Raw genomic sequence first — 12,283 nt, forward strand, 5'->3', positions numbered from 1 at the left:
TCTGGGGGCTGCCGCCGCACACTAACAGCCCACACCCGCCTGGAGAGTAGGGACTAGTCCAGGCCCGAAAGATCCCAAAGGACAGGCCTCTCCTGCCAGAGCTAAAAGCCAAGCTCTCTGCTAGGTGTGCTGAGCGCTGCCAGCGCGGGTACAACTCTGCTCAGGCTGCACTTTGCATCCATCTGCATGGGTGTAAATGACGAACCTGGGTACAAGGCAAAGTCGGATCAGCCCCTGGGGCACCAGCCCTGCTCCCACTGTGATCCAAGGCCACCCACGTCCCTGACAGCAGGGCTGGGCCCAGAACTCCGATATGAACCAGTGGGCAGGATCCAGCCCAGAACTCGCCACAGCCAAATCCATTAATAACTCTGAGGGAAACCAATTGTCATTAAACAAAGGCAGCTGGCACGTGCGCTTCTGAGGACACTGAGCGACGTGGCCAGGTTGAAGGGGCAGGAACAAGGGGGCTTTGAGCTTCAGGGAGCCAATGAACCGTTGGACACGCATCACCCTTTGAAAGCAGGGCACACTTCCTGATCTCTATCACAAGAGCCGGCCAACAACGGGGCTGGCTCCGGCTCTCCCAGAGCACCTGCTCAGTGTCAGGCCAGCGCAGGTTTCCAAAACACAGTTACAGAAGGGGGCTAAACCAGAGCTGTGACTGAAGCTGGTGGCACGAAGCACGGCTCTGGCAGCGAGGTGGTCACTGCGCTGTGGTTTAAAGGCTTGGAAATGCTGGCAGTATTCATGCACCTCTCTGGGTCAGTGCCTGGACCCAGCACCACATTCTAACCTCAAGCCCCTCACCTCATCCCATGCAGACCCCCCTCAGTTCCTGCACCATCCATAGCTCAGTCCCACACTCCCACCTCCTGTGCTCTTCTCAGGCCCATCTCCTCCAGGCTGAAGATTTAGTCAGGACATGGCTGCATGAGACAAAGCTAGAGGCAGCTTCCTTAATGTTGAGCAATTTCTTGGAAGCCTCCAGGAATTCTCCTGTGAGGGATAAGGCCAGACCAGCCACTCAATGGCTCCACTGTTGTCTGCCTGGCTGAGTCTCTTTCACAAGCCGGAGAAGCTGTAGCAATGGAAGGGTCGCAAAATGCAGGCACTGCCCTAGTTACTGCCTGGCTTGGACAGATAAATCTCCTCTGTTAGCATCTCACACAAGTGGGGGGTTGTGACTCTCTGCTGGCCCCTAAGGGACATGCTGTTTGTGTGCAGAGGAACAAGCTGCTGCCCTTGAAGTGCACATCTCTTTGCAGTCTGAGCTTTGCTTTCACTTGGGGTAAGAATGAGACACTTAAAAATCTGCACAGGAAAGTGGCAAACACCAGCCAGTTCCAGCAGTGTCCATATGCAATACGCTGCACCAGCGTGCCCTGGCTAATCCCAGTGTCATCATTCCTCCTTAATCACATGGCGCTAACTGCATCTGGGACCCGGAAACAAGCAAGTCACTATCCCTCTGCAGCAGGAAACCATCACCAGATGGCTCAGACAGGGTGTGAAAAGTGGCCTGTAGATGCACACACAGGCATGTGACAGTGAGACATGGGGGTCTGTTCCTCCCACACAATGACTGGTATAAAACTAAGGGTCATGGCTTTGACTCACCCCTCTCCAAAATGCCCAAGGTGCTGCCTCCCTGCCTGGAGGCTTTCAAGGACCTAGACAGAGGGTAGCAGGAACAGACTCACATCATCCTCTTAACCAAGCCAGGGAGACGATGATCCTTGCTTTCTCCCACCCACTGTCTTGTTTATTTTCTCTGGGAACTCTTCTGGGCAGGGCCTGTCTCTCACTGTGCCAGTACCACACCTGGCGCAGTGGGGCCTGATCTCAGCTGCAGCTGCTGGACACTGTTATTACAATAATGATATTTAAACTGAGGACAAAGCGAAAAGGGAATTACAGCCATTGTCTCTCCTACCGGAGTAAATTACCCTGATCCTAGTAAGAAGCTCAGGTGGGACGGAGCTCCTCCCTGGCACCGCTGGGCCCAGGGTCTGGATGAGCTTGTCCCCAACCTATGGGGCAATTTGCTTCTGGGCTGTTTGGAATACAGGTAGCAGCACAAACTAATCAGCTCTGGGCAAAGGGAGATGGGGCATTTCTGGTGCTGACTGAACTCCAGGCTTCGAGAGCCGTGTAGCAATAGGCAGGCGTGCCAACGCAGGCTGTACCTGCGGTGCTGGGAGTGGGCTGGGAATATGGACTGCCGAGGAGATCTCTGAGATTGTGCGAGTCTGTGAAGCTGTGGATACGTGGGAGCTGATTGTAAGTGTCCTTTCCGCAAGCACTGGGGCTGATGCAACAGGCCGGTCGTTTGTGCTGTGATTTTATACCAATGCACATTCGCAGGCAGGCTTCTAGGTGTCTGTTAAGCAAACGGTGGATCGATTCCACCTTTCTGTCATGGCAGGAAAGCCCGTGCTCCTGGCCAATTGCCTGGCTGATCAGCATGTGCTAATCATGGAAATGTTCATTGCAATGCTGCAGAAAGGGTTGTGTTGTTCAGGGCCGCTATTATTAACTGCGGGGCCCGATTCAAATACTCGGTGGCTGTCTGGGGCTTTGGCGGCACTTCGGCGGCAGGGAATCCACTCCGGGACTTCCATGGCACTGAAGGACCCCCCCACCGCTGAAATGCTGTCAAAGACCCTAGAGTGGACCCCCAGCCGCTAGGTGAGTAAAAAAAATAATTTAAAAGGCGCTTAAGGCATGGTGCCCTGGCGCAGGGCCCTCTTAGGCGCGGTGCCCAATTCCAGGGAATCGGGCGAATTGGCTGAAAGCCGGCCCTGGTGTTGTTCAAAGGGATGACATGGCAGCAGCACCTTGTGTCTTGGAGATAATCCCCATTATGAGGAGTCTGGGCAAACCAGCCTTCGCATGCCAGAGGTGGCTCGAACACCTTTCAGCAGCATTGCCACTGCTCGCTGCTCAGAATCCTGATCTCAAGCCCTGCCCGCACAGCCTTCCCTGCGGGCTTCTGCACAGCTATGTTCTGCCACTCATCTGCCAGCGACGCAATAACGGTCTCCCAAGGCAGGGGAGACTGACGGGAAACCCCTAGATTTAGCAATTTCCTTTTTGTGCCAGATACAAAATGACTCTCTGGGAAACAGGCTGACAGCAACGGGGCCCTGGGCAGCAGCGACGTCTCTGCACTCACAGCACAGGCAGTATCAGCAGCAGCACAAGCCAGCCCTTCGCTGCTCCATCTGTGAGCCTCCAGCCTGGCCTACGGGGCCCTCTCTAGGTCTCGAGGCTCGTTTGGCCCATGCCCTCGCTGCAGGGAGCACCCCTCAGTGCCACTGTGTGACTGGTGCCATGGACAATTGCAGCTTAGGAGCTAGTCTGACTCCCAAAGTTGTGATGCAGCTCACCCCCTGACTGCAGCGCTGGCTGCTGTTCCAGCTCAGTCAGGACTGGCCATGCCAGTGCTGCTCCCTGTCCCTTAGCCCTGCTGATCTCATGCCTGACCCGCAGCACAGTGGTCTCCATTTCTGGGCTCCCACACAGGCTCCTGCGCTAAGGCGTCTCTTGTGCAGACTCTGCCAACTGCACCAAGTTCTGTGGCGAGGACAAAAGTCCAGCCCCAAACTCCCCCAGAGCTGGGACCTGTCCAAGACACCTGTTCTCTGAGCTTCCTGCCTGGCTGTGTCGCCTTGGCCAGCGCAGACAAATGGCAGAGCCTGAGGCCATTAGACTGCAATTACTGAGCCTGGAGGCCCCCAAAGAGTGTCTCTGAGTTCTTAATGAACCAAGAGCCCTAGCTCAGCACAGTAACCACCTCACCGGACTCAGGCAAGTGGCTTTTCTCTGCTGGCACGCAGGCAAGGGTCCCAAAGCTCCAGTCCCACCCTCACCAGTGCTTACTTTGGCCTGGTGCTTTTTACCTGGCTTGGCTAACGTTTAAGGTCAGCTAGTGAGATGTGACGCTTCTTGGTTCCATACCCCTGGCCTCAGGCATGGAGCCTTTGATAGGAATTCCTTTGCGCTGGCTTTTACTCTCCAGGAGGCGCGGGTCTGTGTATGCCAAGGTCTCCTGGTGAAACTGACCAGCAGCACTTATAACTGGCTCTGGCAAAGCTGGGCCTGTCCCTCTCACTATTCCCTTGCAAGCACGCAGTTCAAGTGTTGGCACAATCCTACCCCGTCTTCGCACCACCCTTCCGAGAGCCAGCTCATGTACCTGGAATCAGGGAACAGGCTAGGAGAGTGTGCAGGGACTGTCTCTCCCAACAGGTCTGTGCAGCACCCAGCACGTTCTGGGCACTGCTGCAACACAGATAAGAGTCATGACTCACACTGTTTGCACTCACCTGTCTGCACTACGCGCTACAGATGGGACAAAACGCTACGTGTCTGAACTACCAAAACTTGGCGTTCAGTAGTATGAGACCTGGACCTGAGTCCCTGCTGCTGTTGGGTCACATCAAAATCCCAGTCCACAAGGTCGTGCAAAAGCCAAATCGTGTCCACACTGGCATGAATCTAGATGGCATCCAGACACACAACTCCACCCCAGCACATCTGTGCCCTTGGAGGGTCAGATCAGACAGCCCCGGGGCGTCCGTCTGCAATATTGTACCTGCATGGGAACACAGTAGCTGTAGATGAGCATGTGGCAAACTCCCCAAACCCTGTGCTCCCCTTCCTGTTCTGGAATTAGTACCAGCATAGCAGGAAAAGAATAATAATCACCTAATTAACAATCCTGTCCCCTTGCCACGCCAGGCACTCAAAACCCTTTACAACCATTAATGAATTAACTCCCACAAGGTCCCCCACCTTCCCCCAAGTCACCCAGGTATTTATGTAACTGCGTTCCTTCTGAGCACTGCCCCAGAGCCGCTAGACACTTTTAGAAGCATTTCTTTTTTAAAAAAGACAAGAACAACAATCTAAAATAATCAGCCCATGCAGGGGCCAGCCCCCAATGCTCAGCAATAGTCAGTCAAGATCTCCCCATTTTACAGATGGCAAAACTGAGGCATCAACAGGTGAAATGACTTGTCCAAGGACACAGAGTAAGTGGCAGATCTGGGAACGGAGCCAGAGGTCCTGACTCTTGGTCCTAGACTAGAGTTGTCAACTTTGTACTCGCACAAAACTGAACACTCTTGCCTCGCCCCCTGCTCTGCCCCTCCTCTAAGGCTCCACCCCTTCTCCAAGACCCCTCTGCCATTCCCTCCCTCTCTCCCTCCTTCTGTCGCTCACTCTTCCCACCCTCACTCACTCGCTCATTTTCACTAGGCTGGCTAAGGGGGTTAGGGTGCGGGAGGGGGTGAGGGCTCCAGCTGGGGGTGCAGACTCTGCGATGAGGCCAGAAATGAGGAGTTCAGGGCGTAGGAGGGGGCTCTGGGCTGAGGCAGTGGGTTGAGATACAGGAGGGGGTGAGGGCTCTGGCTGCGGGTATGGACTCTGGGGATGAGGGGTTTAAGGTGCAGGAGGGTGCTCTGGGCTGGGATCAAGGGCTTCAGAGGGTGGGATGGGGATCAGGGCTGGGGCAGGGAGTTGGGGCATGGGAGGGAATCAGGGGTGCAGGTTCTGGGCAGTGCTTACTTCAGGCAGCTCCCGGAAGCAGCAGCATGTCCCCCCTCTGGCTCCTATGTGGAGGCGTAACCAGGTGGCTCTGCACACTGTCCTGTCTGCAGGCACCACCCCTGCAGCTCTCACTGGCTCCAGTTCCCAGCCAACAGGAGCTGCAGGGGTGGCGCTTGCAGCAGAGGCAGCATGTGGAGCTCCCTGGCTGTCCCTATGCATAGGAGCTGGAGAGGGGACATGCTGCTGCTTCCGGGAACCATGTGGAGTTATGGCAGGTAGGGAGCCTGCCTTAGCCCCACTGCACCCCGATGGAACTTTTAACAGCCCGGTCAGCACCGCTGACAAAAACCAGACACCTGGCAACCCTACCTGAGACACTCACTAGCCTGTAGCTGGGTCAGTGCTTAGATTCTGCTGTGTTGGGCACTAAGATAGATGGAAAGCTCTTGGGGGCAGGGACTGTGTTTTCATGTGTGTAGACAGCCCTCAGCACAACGGGGCCCTGATTCCTCACTGGGGCTCCAGATACTACTGCAGAGTAAATCATGAACAGCCCTAGCAGCCAAGCAGCCGGGACAGCACGGTGTGCGGTGGGAGTGCTTGGGATATCAGACCAGCACAGCACATAAAATCCTGTCCATGCTACAATTCAGCTGGATTACACTCAACCACAGAGTCCCGTTAGAAACAGCCTCCCAGTGTGGGGCAGCACATGGTTCACTGGAGACCACTTTTAACCTGCAGGATGGAGGCAAACAGCATGGAACTGCATGAAAACTGGGTCTCTTCCCCCCTGAATCATGGCAGGCTGGCCCAGCTCCCACATACTCATCAGTTATCTCCAAATTGGGCAATAGTTGCTTGGCTGAGCCTGTAAACCTCCCCCTAGGCCAAGCGCCAGGGTGTAAACAACATGCAAATTCTCCTGACATGTTGCTCAACAAGACGCTGTAGCTCCGTGTTTGTGCAATGCAGGCTTTGGGGGTGGGGGCGGGGGCGAGGGGGAGGTCCGCACTGCTGGGGAACCTGCCGCTGATTGTTCCTTATCAGCTGATGGCTTATTACTAGCATTTGATACTGACCTGCCCTCTGCCCCTTTGATCACTGTCTACCCCCCAAGGCTGCGGTGGGGGAAGGGTTAGGGTAGAGGACATGGGGAATTCTACCCAGAGAATGTCTGAAATGGCAAGAAAGTGCCTTTGTCACCGGGCTGTGATTGCATCTCCGAGGTGGAAAGCGTTGGCTAGCACGGTCAGCTCATGAGAATGAGACAGAACACCCCACAGCTTTCTGCTCAGTGCCCGCGTGTTTAGGGCAGTCCCCATTGCCATGAGACCCAGCAGGGAACTTGCTACACCAGTGCCATTTACATGAAAAAAACTTGGCTACTATGGTGAGGGGTATTATAGTGGATCATGTATATGGGTTATAGTTAGGGGCTGCATGTCTGTCACGGAGGTCTGTGACCTCCGTAGCGGCTGGTGTTGGCTCAGGGGCTGCCCATCAATCTGCCTCCCCCCAGACCAGCAGGGGTCCCAGGTTGCATGCCACCCCCAGCCTACCCTCCAGGACCAGCAGGGGTCCCGGGCCACCACCCCCAGCATCTGCGGCAGCCGTGAACAGCCCCTCCCCCCAGCACCTGCGGCCCCCCAGCCCAAGTTTTAGTTAGGGGTATACAGTACAAGTCATAGACAGGTCATGGGCCATGAATTTTTGTTTACTGCCCGTGACCTGTCCCATGACTTGCACTAAAAATACTTGTGACTAAAACATAGCCTTAGTTATAGTGGATCACAAACCGAATACAAGCCCCCAGTGTGATGCAACTGTGAAAAAGGCTAATACCATTCTGGGGTGTATTAACAGGGGTGTCGTATGTAAGACACGGGAGGTCATTGTCCTGCTCTACTTGGCCCTGGCGAGGTCTCCGCTGGAGTACTGAGGGTCATGCTTAGGAAAGATACAGACACATTGGAGAGAGTCCAGAGGGGAGCAACAAAAATGATCAAAGGTTTAGAAAACCTGACCTGTGAGGAAAAGTTGAAAAAACTGGGCACGTTTAGTCTTGAGAAAAGAAGACTGTGGGGTGACCTGATCACAGTTTTCAAATATATTCAGGGCTGTTACAAAGAGGACGGTGATCAATTGTTCTCCATGGCCACTGAAGGTAGGACAAGAAGTAATAGGCTTTAAACTGCAGCAAGGGAGCTATTGTTAGAAATTTGTCCTAATATCGAGCTCTAAAAGGTAGCTAAGCTTCTGATGGGGATTGTGGAATCCCCGTCATTGGAGGTTTAAGAACAGGTTGGACAGACACCTGTCAAGAATGGTCTGGGTTCACTTGGTCCTGCCACAGAGCAGGATTTGATGACCTCTAGAGGTCCCTTCCAGCCCTACATTTCTATGATTATACAAAACCCACAGACGGAGGATGGAGGGTGAGCATGGGAACAGCCAGCCAGCCAGATTTCCTATTCAGCGGTAGATCTTTGTTCTGACCCTCACACACACTCCCTATTTCCTCCTTCTTTGGGTGGTTTCCTTCCCTTGTGCTGGACCCAGCCCGGCTTTGGGCTCTTCCTTTGTCTGTGACTTAGTATCATATTTACTTTTTTGATATATTTGCTTTTACACTTCCTTCCTCCTTTATTCACTAGATGCCTTCACGCTTCTATCAGATTACAGAAATGGGGAGGTTCAGACGGTGGGGCCTGGCTGGCACTCCCAGACCCCCAACGAGCCTTTGCGGTCAAAGCAGGGGCCCTCGCTCTCCCCTCACTAAAGACAGAGAATTTCTCCCTTGTTACATAATATTGTTTAAGGTGCCTTAAGCTCTCAGGTTCCAGGCAGAAAGGCACCTACGAAGCAGGGGGGACACAACAGATCAAACAACATGGCTCTCAAGCCCCATCTTCTTTCCCTAGACCCTAGGAATAAGGCAGGAACCTCTGTCCAGCACCACTGTGAATTGTTGCTCATTTTTAGCAGGTGCAGCCACATCTTCCACCCACGTACTAGAGTCAGGGAAGTAGTTCTAAGCTAGCCACTTCCTGGGTGCTGGGAAAACCCCGTCAGGTACCTGCTGAATTCACAGGAACATCCTGTACCACAGAAAGGCATGGGAAACCTCACCTAATAAAGAATTAAAGGAGGACAGTGTACTTAATCCTACTCAACAGGGGTTTATGGAAAATAGAGCCTGCCAAGCTATCTTGCTATCTTTTTTTTGATGAGATTACAAGTTTGGTTGATGAGTTCTTAGCACTGCTGTAATGGACTTAGACTTCTGAAAGGAATTTGACTTGGTACCACACAGTTTGATTAAACTAGAAAAATTTGAAGTGAGCTTGGCACACATTAAATGGACTGAAAGCTGGCTGGCAGGTCTCAGGTTGTCACTGTAAACATTGAGCAGGTGTGGTTCCAGGGGGCTCCCGCAAGGTTAGGTTCTTGGCTCTACACTATTTAACATTTTTATCAACATCCTCGCAGAAAACGTGAAATCATCACTGGTAAAGTCTGCAGCTGACACAACTATTGGGGGAATGGTAATTAATGAAGAGGGCAGGTCACAAATTCAGACTAATGTGGATCACTTGGTAAACAGGGCACAAGCAAACACAGTTTTAATATGGCTGAATGTAAACATACACATCTAGACCCACAGACTGTCGGCCATACCTACAGGCTGGGGGGAACTCTGTCCTGAGAAGCAGTGATGCTGGAAAAGATTGTGTGCGCGTGGGTGGGTGGGGGGGGAGCAGGGGGGATCATGGAGGATAATCAGGTGAACATGAGCTCCTGCTATGATGCTGTGGCCAAACAGGCTAATGCAATCCTGGGATGCATAAACTGGGGAATCTCCTTATTTTAACTCTATATTTAGCACTGGTGCACAGGGCCAGATTAACTCTACTGTGGGGCCCCTGTCTACAAGTCTTTTTCCTAATTTAAAACAAAATGATCACAATTATGGCATTTAGGCTATTCATGCAATACTAAACTTGCCTTCTAATTAACAAAGCCATTTTGTGGTTACATTTCAGTCTTAAAATATGTAGAATATAGTTAAGTTAATTCCTTAGAGCAGCTGTTATATTAGTTTCTTTTTGGGAGGGAGTTTGGGTGCAGGAGGGGGCTTCAGGCTCGGACAGAGTGTTGGGCTGCAGGAGAGGATGAGGGGTGCAGGAGGAAATTCTGACTTGGTGCAGGGTCTGGAGGCAGTTTGGATCTGGGGTAGGGGGTTGGGGTACAGGAGGGGGTTCAAAGGTGCAGGCTCTGTCCAGGAGGCGCTTACCACAGGCGGCTCCTGGCCAGCAGCACAGCAGGGCTGAGGTAGGTTGCCTGCTACCATAGCCCCACGCTGCTCCTAGAAGTGGCCGGCTGCTGGCATGTTTCTGCATACCCCTGGGGAGAGGAGGACAGTGTGTCTCCAGGCGCTGCCTGTGCCCACAAGCGCCACCCTCGGAGCTCCCACTGGCAGAGCAGAGGCTCTGGGATCAACCAGTCGATCGCAATTGATGGGTTGGTGACCACTGAATTGTATATAATTATGGATTTATTTTTGCAGGAGTCTCCTTAGCCTGAGGCCCTCGGCTGCAGCCCCTAAATCCCCTGCATTAATGCAGCCCTGCTGATGCAACTGCTGCTAGAATCCTGTGACCAGCTTTGGAAATAAGGCATAACTTTTTAACCCCGAGAGTAATTAACCACTGGAACAATTTACCAAGGGTCGCGGTTGATTCTCCATCACCGGCCATTTTTCTAACATAAGAATTACTGGGGGGGAGGGAGGCGAGCATTCTCCAACTAGGCTATGCTGGGAGTCAGACTGGATGACCTTAGTGATCCTCCTGGCCTTGGAATCTTTGCATCTCTGCAGAGGGAAGGAAGGCAGACCCCTAAGGAGCAGTCAGTGCTGCGGGGCACCAGGGGTAGGACCAGTGCAGTGCCTCAGTCTCTGCATCTGGGAAATGGGGATAATGGCACTTTCCTCCATTGGTGAAGCACTTTGGGATTTACGGTATCTAGCTAGGTATCATCATCAGGCGCCCTGTGGCTCAGAACACACAGCCCGTAGCGATCGCCAGACTGGATCAGACAGAGGTCCAATAGCCAGTCGCCAAGGAAAGTGGAAGAAACCCTGCAGGAAGCATTGCACTTGCCCACAAATAGCTTCCTTCCTAACACCCACAGCAATTGGCTGCTGCCCTAAACCAGGAGGGCTTCCAGTGCTCCTGTTTTTTAAAATTCTACTGGTTCTTGTTATCCATAAAGAACGTCACCCCTTGTCTGAACCTTGCTGCACGCTTGGCCTCCCTGAGCCCTTGTGACAGTAAGTTCCGCAGCTTAAGGGTGCACCAATTGCCTTTATCAATTTTAAAGTAACCAGCTGCCAGTTAATTGAATGTTCCCTTGCCCCCTGTATGTTAGATTATGGGGAATGACCCTCCATTACGCTGCGTACATTTCCCATGGCTCTCATCTACGATGAACAGTCTCATAATTGTGTCTGCAGATAGAATGAACTAATACATGCAGCACTTCAAATAAATGCTGCCAATTCTTTCCCAACACCTGGAGGAATGACAACTGAATCCAACAGGAAACAGATGAAATGATGCCCATCAGCAGGCCCAGTTTGAGTGACAGCTACCAGGGTGTGGCTGGAGAGGCTCCAGAGAGATGCTGGAGAACAGCAGCCATGCCATGTCTAAGGAGCGCAGAACACTGCTTGACTGGTAGCCGGCTCCCGGGGACAGGGAGTCAGAAGATTAGCATGCCATGCCCAGCTCAGGCACAGCCCTGCTGTGGGACACAGCGAATCACTGCCCCCTTCTCCCATTGCCTTTGGGCTGTTTAGGAGGGAGGATTCTATAGTTCAGGCCCGACTAAAGGCTTTCCCTATGGAGCCAGGCACGTTACAAAATCTGCTGCAGAAACAGAGGCAAGACCAGGCTCCATCACCATCACCACCTGAACAGAATGTCCCCGGCTCCCTTTCCTGTCAATTTAGTTAACTAAGCTGGGAACTTCAGCAGTAATTTACTTTGGATTTGTCTACCAATGTGTTTGTAACATGGATCTATTTTTGATTTGATTCCAGTATATGAATAGGAATGGCCTAGAAACAGAGCTTTCATCTATAGAAAAGGAGGTATTTCATTTAGAGGTGCAGCCTGAAGTTCCTACACTGAGCTTTTTAAAAGTTCTCTTGTGAGCGTAGTTATTATGGCACAACTTTCAAGCATCGGCTGCATGTGAATTTCAGCATTACCACTAGAGACTCTCTCTCTCACCCTGAGACCATAGTGCAACAAGGTAGAGGGACATTTAATTCAGTCCCTGCTCTCCAATGCACTCGCACAGCTTTTGGACTGCTCCGCCTCACCTTTACAAATCACTGTGCCCACTGGGAACTGGAGGACTTACTTTCCAGAAGAAATGTGCTCTTGAAAGGGCTTCCCTTACTCAACCAATAAAAGCCCTTTCACCCAGTAGGGCTCAGATGAAAATTGCAGATTCTTACTAGAAAGCTTCACCTTCGCCTCATCCTGTTCATCGGGGTCAGTGGTCAAGAGACAGAGTATGCATGATTGGTGCAATTTTTCCAACGTGGCTGACCAGGGTGGATGTTTTTGGTTTGAAGTCAGAATTTTCCTTCTCCTAGGTGCACTGCCTGCCAGTGCTGAGCAGCTCACCTGCCTGACAGAGGGAAGTAACTTGC

Source organism: Gopherus evgoodei, chromosome 20, assembly GCF_007399415.2.
Source record: "Gopherus evgoodei ecotype Sinaloan lineage chromosome 20, rGopEvg1_v1.p, whole genome shotgun sequence".
Taxonomy (NCBI): Eukaryota; Metazoa; Chordata; order Testudines; family Testudinidae; genus Gopherus; species Gopherus evgoodei.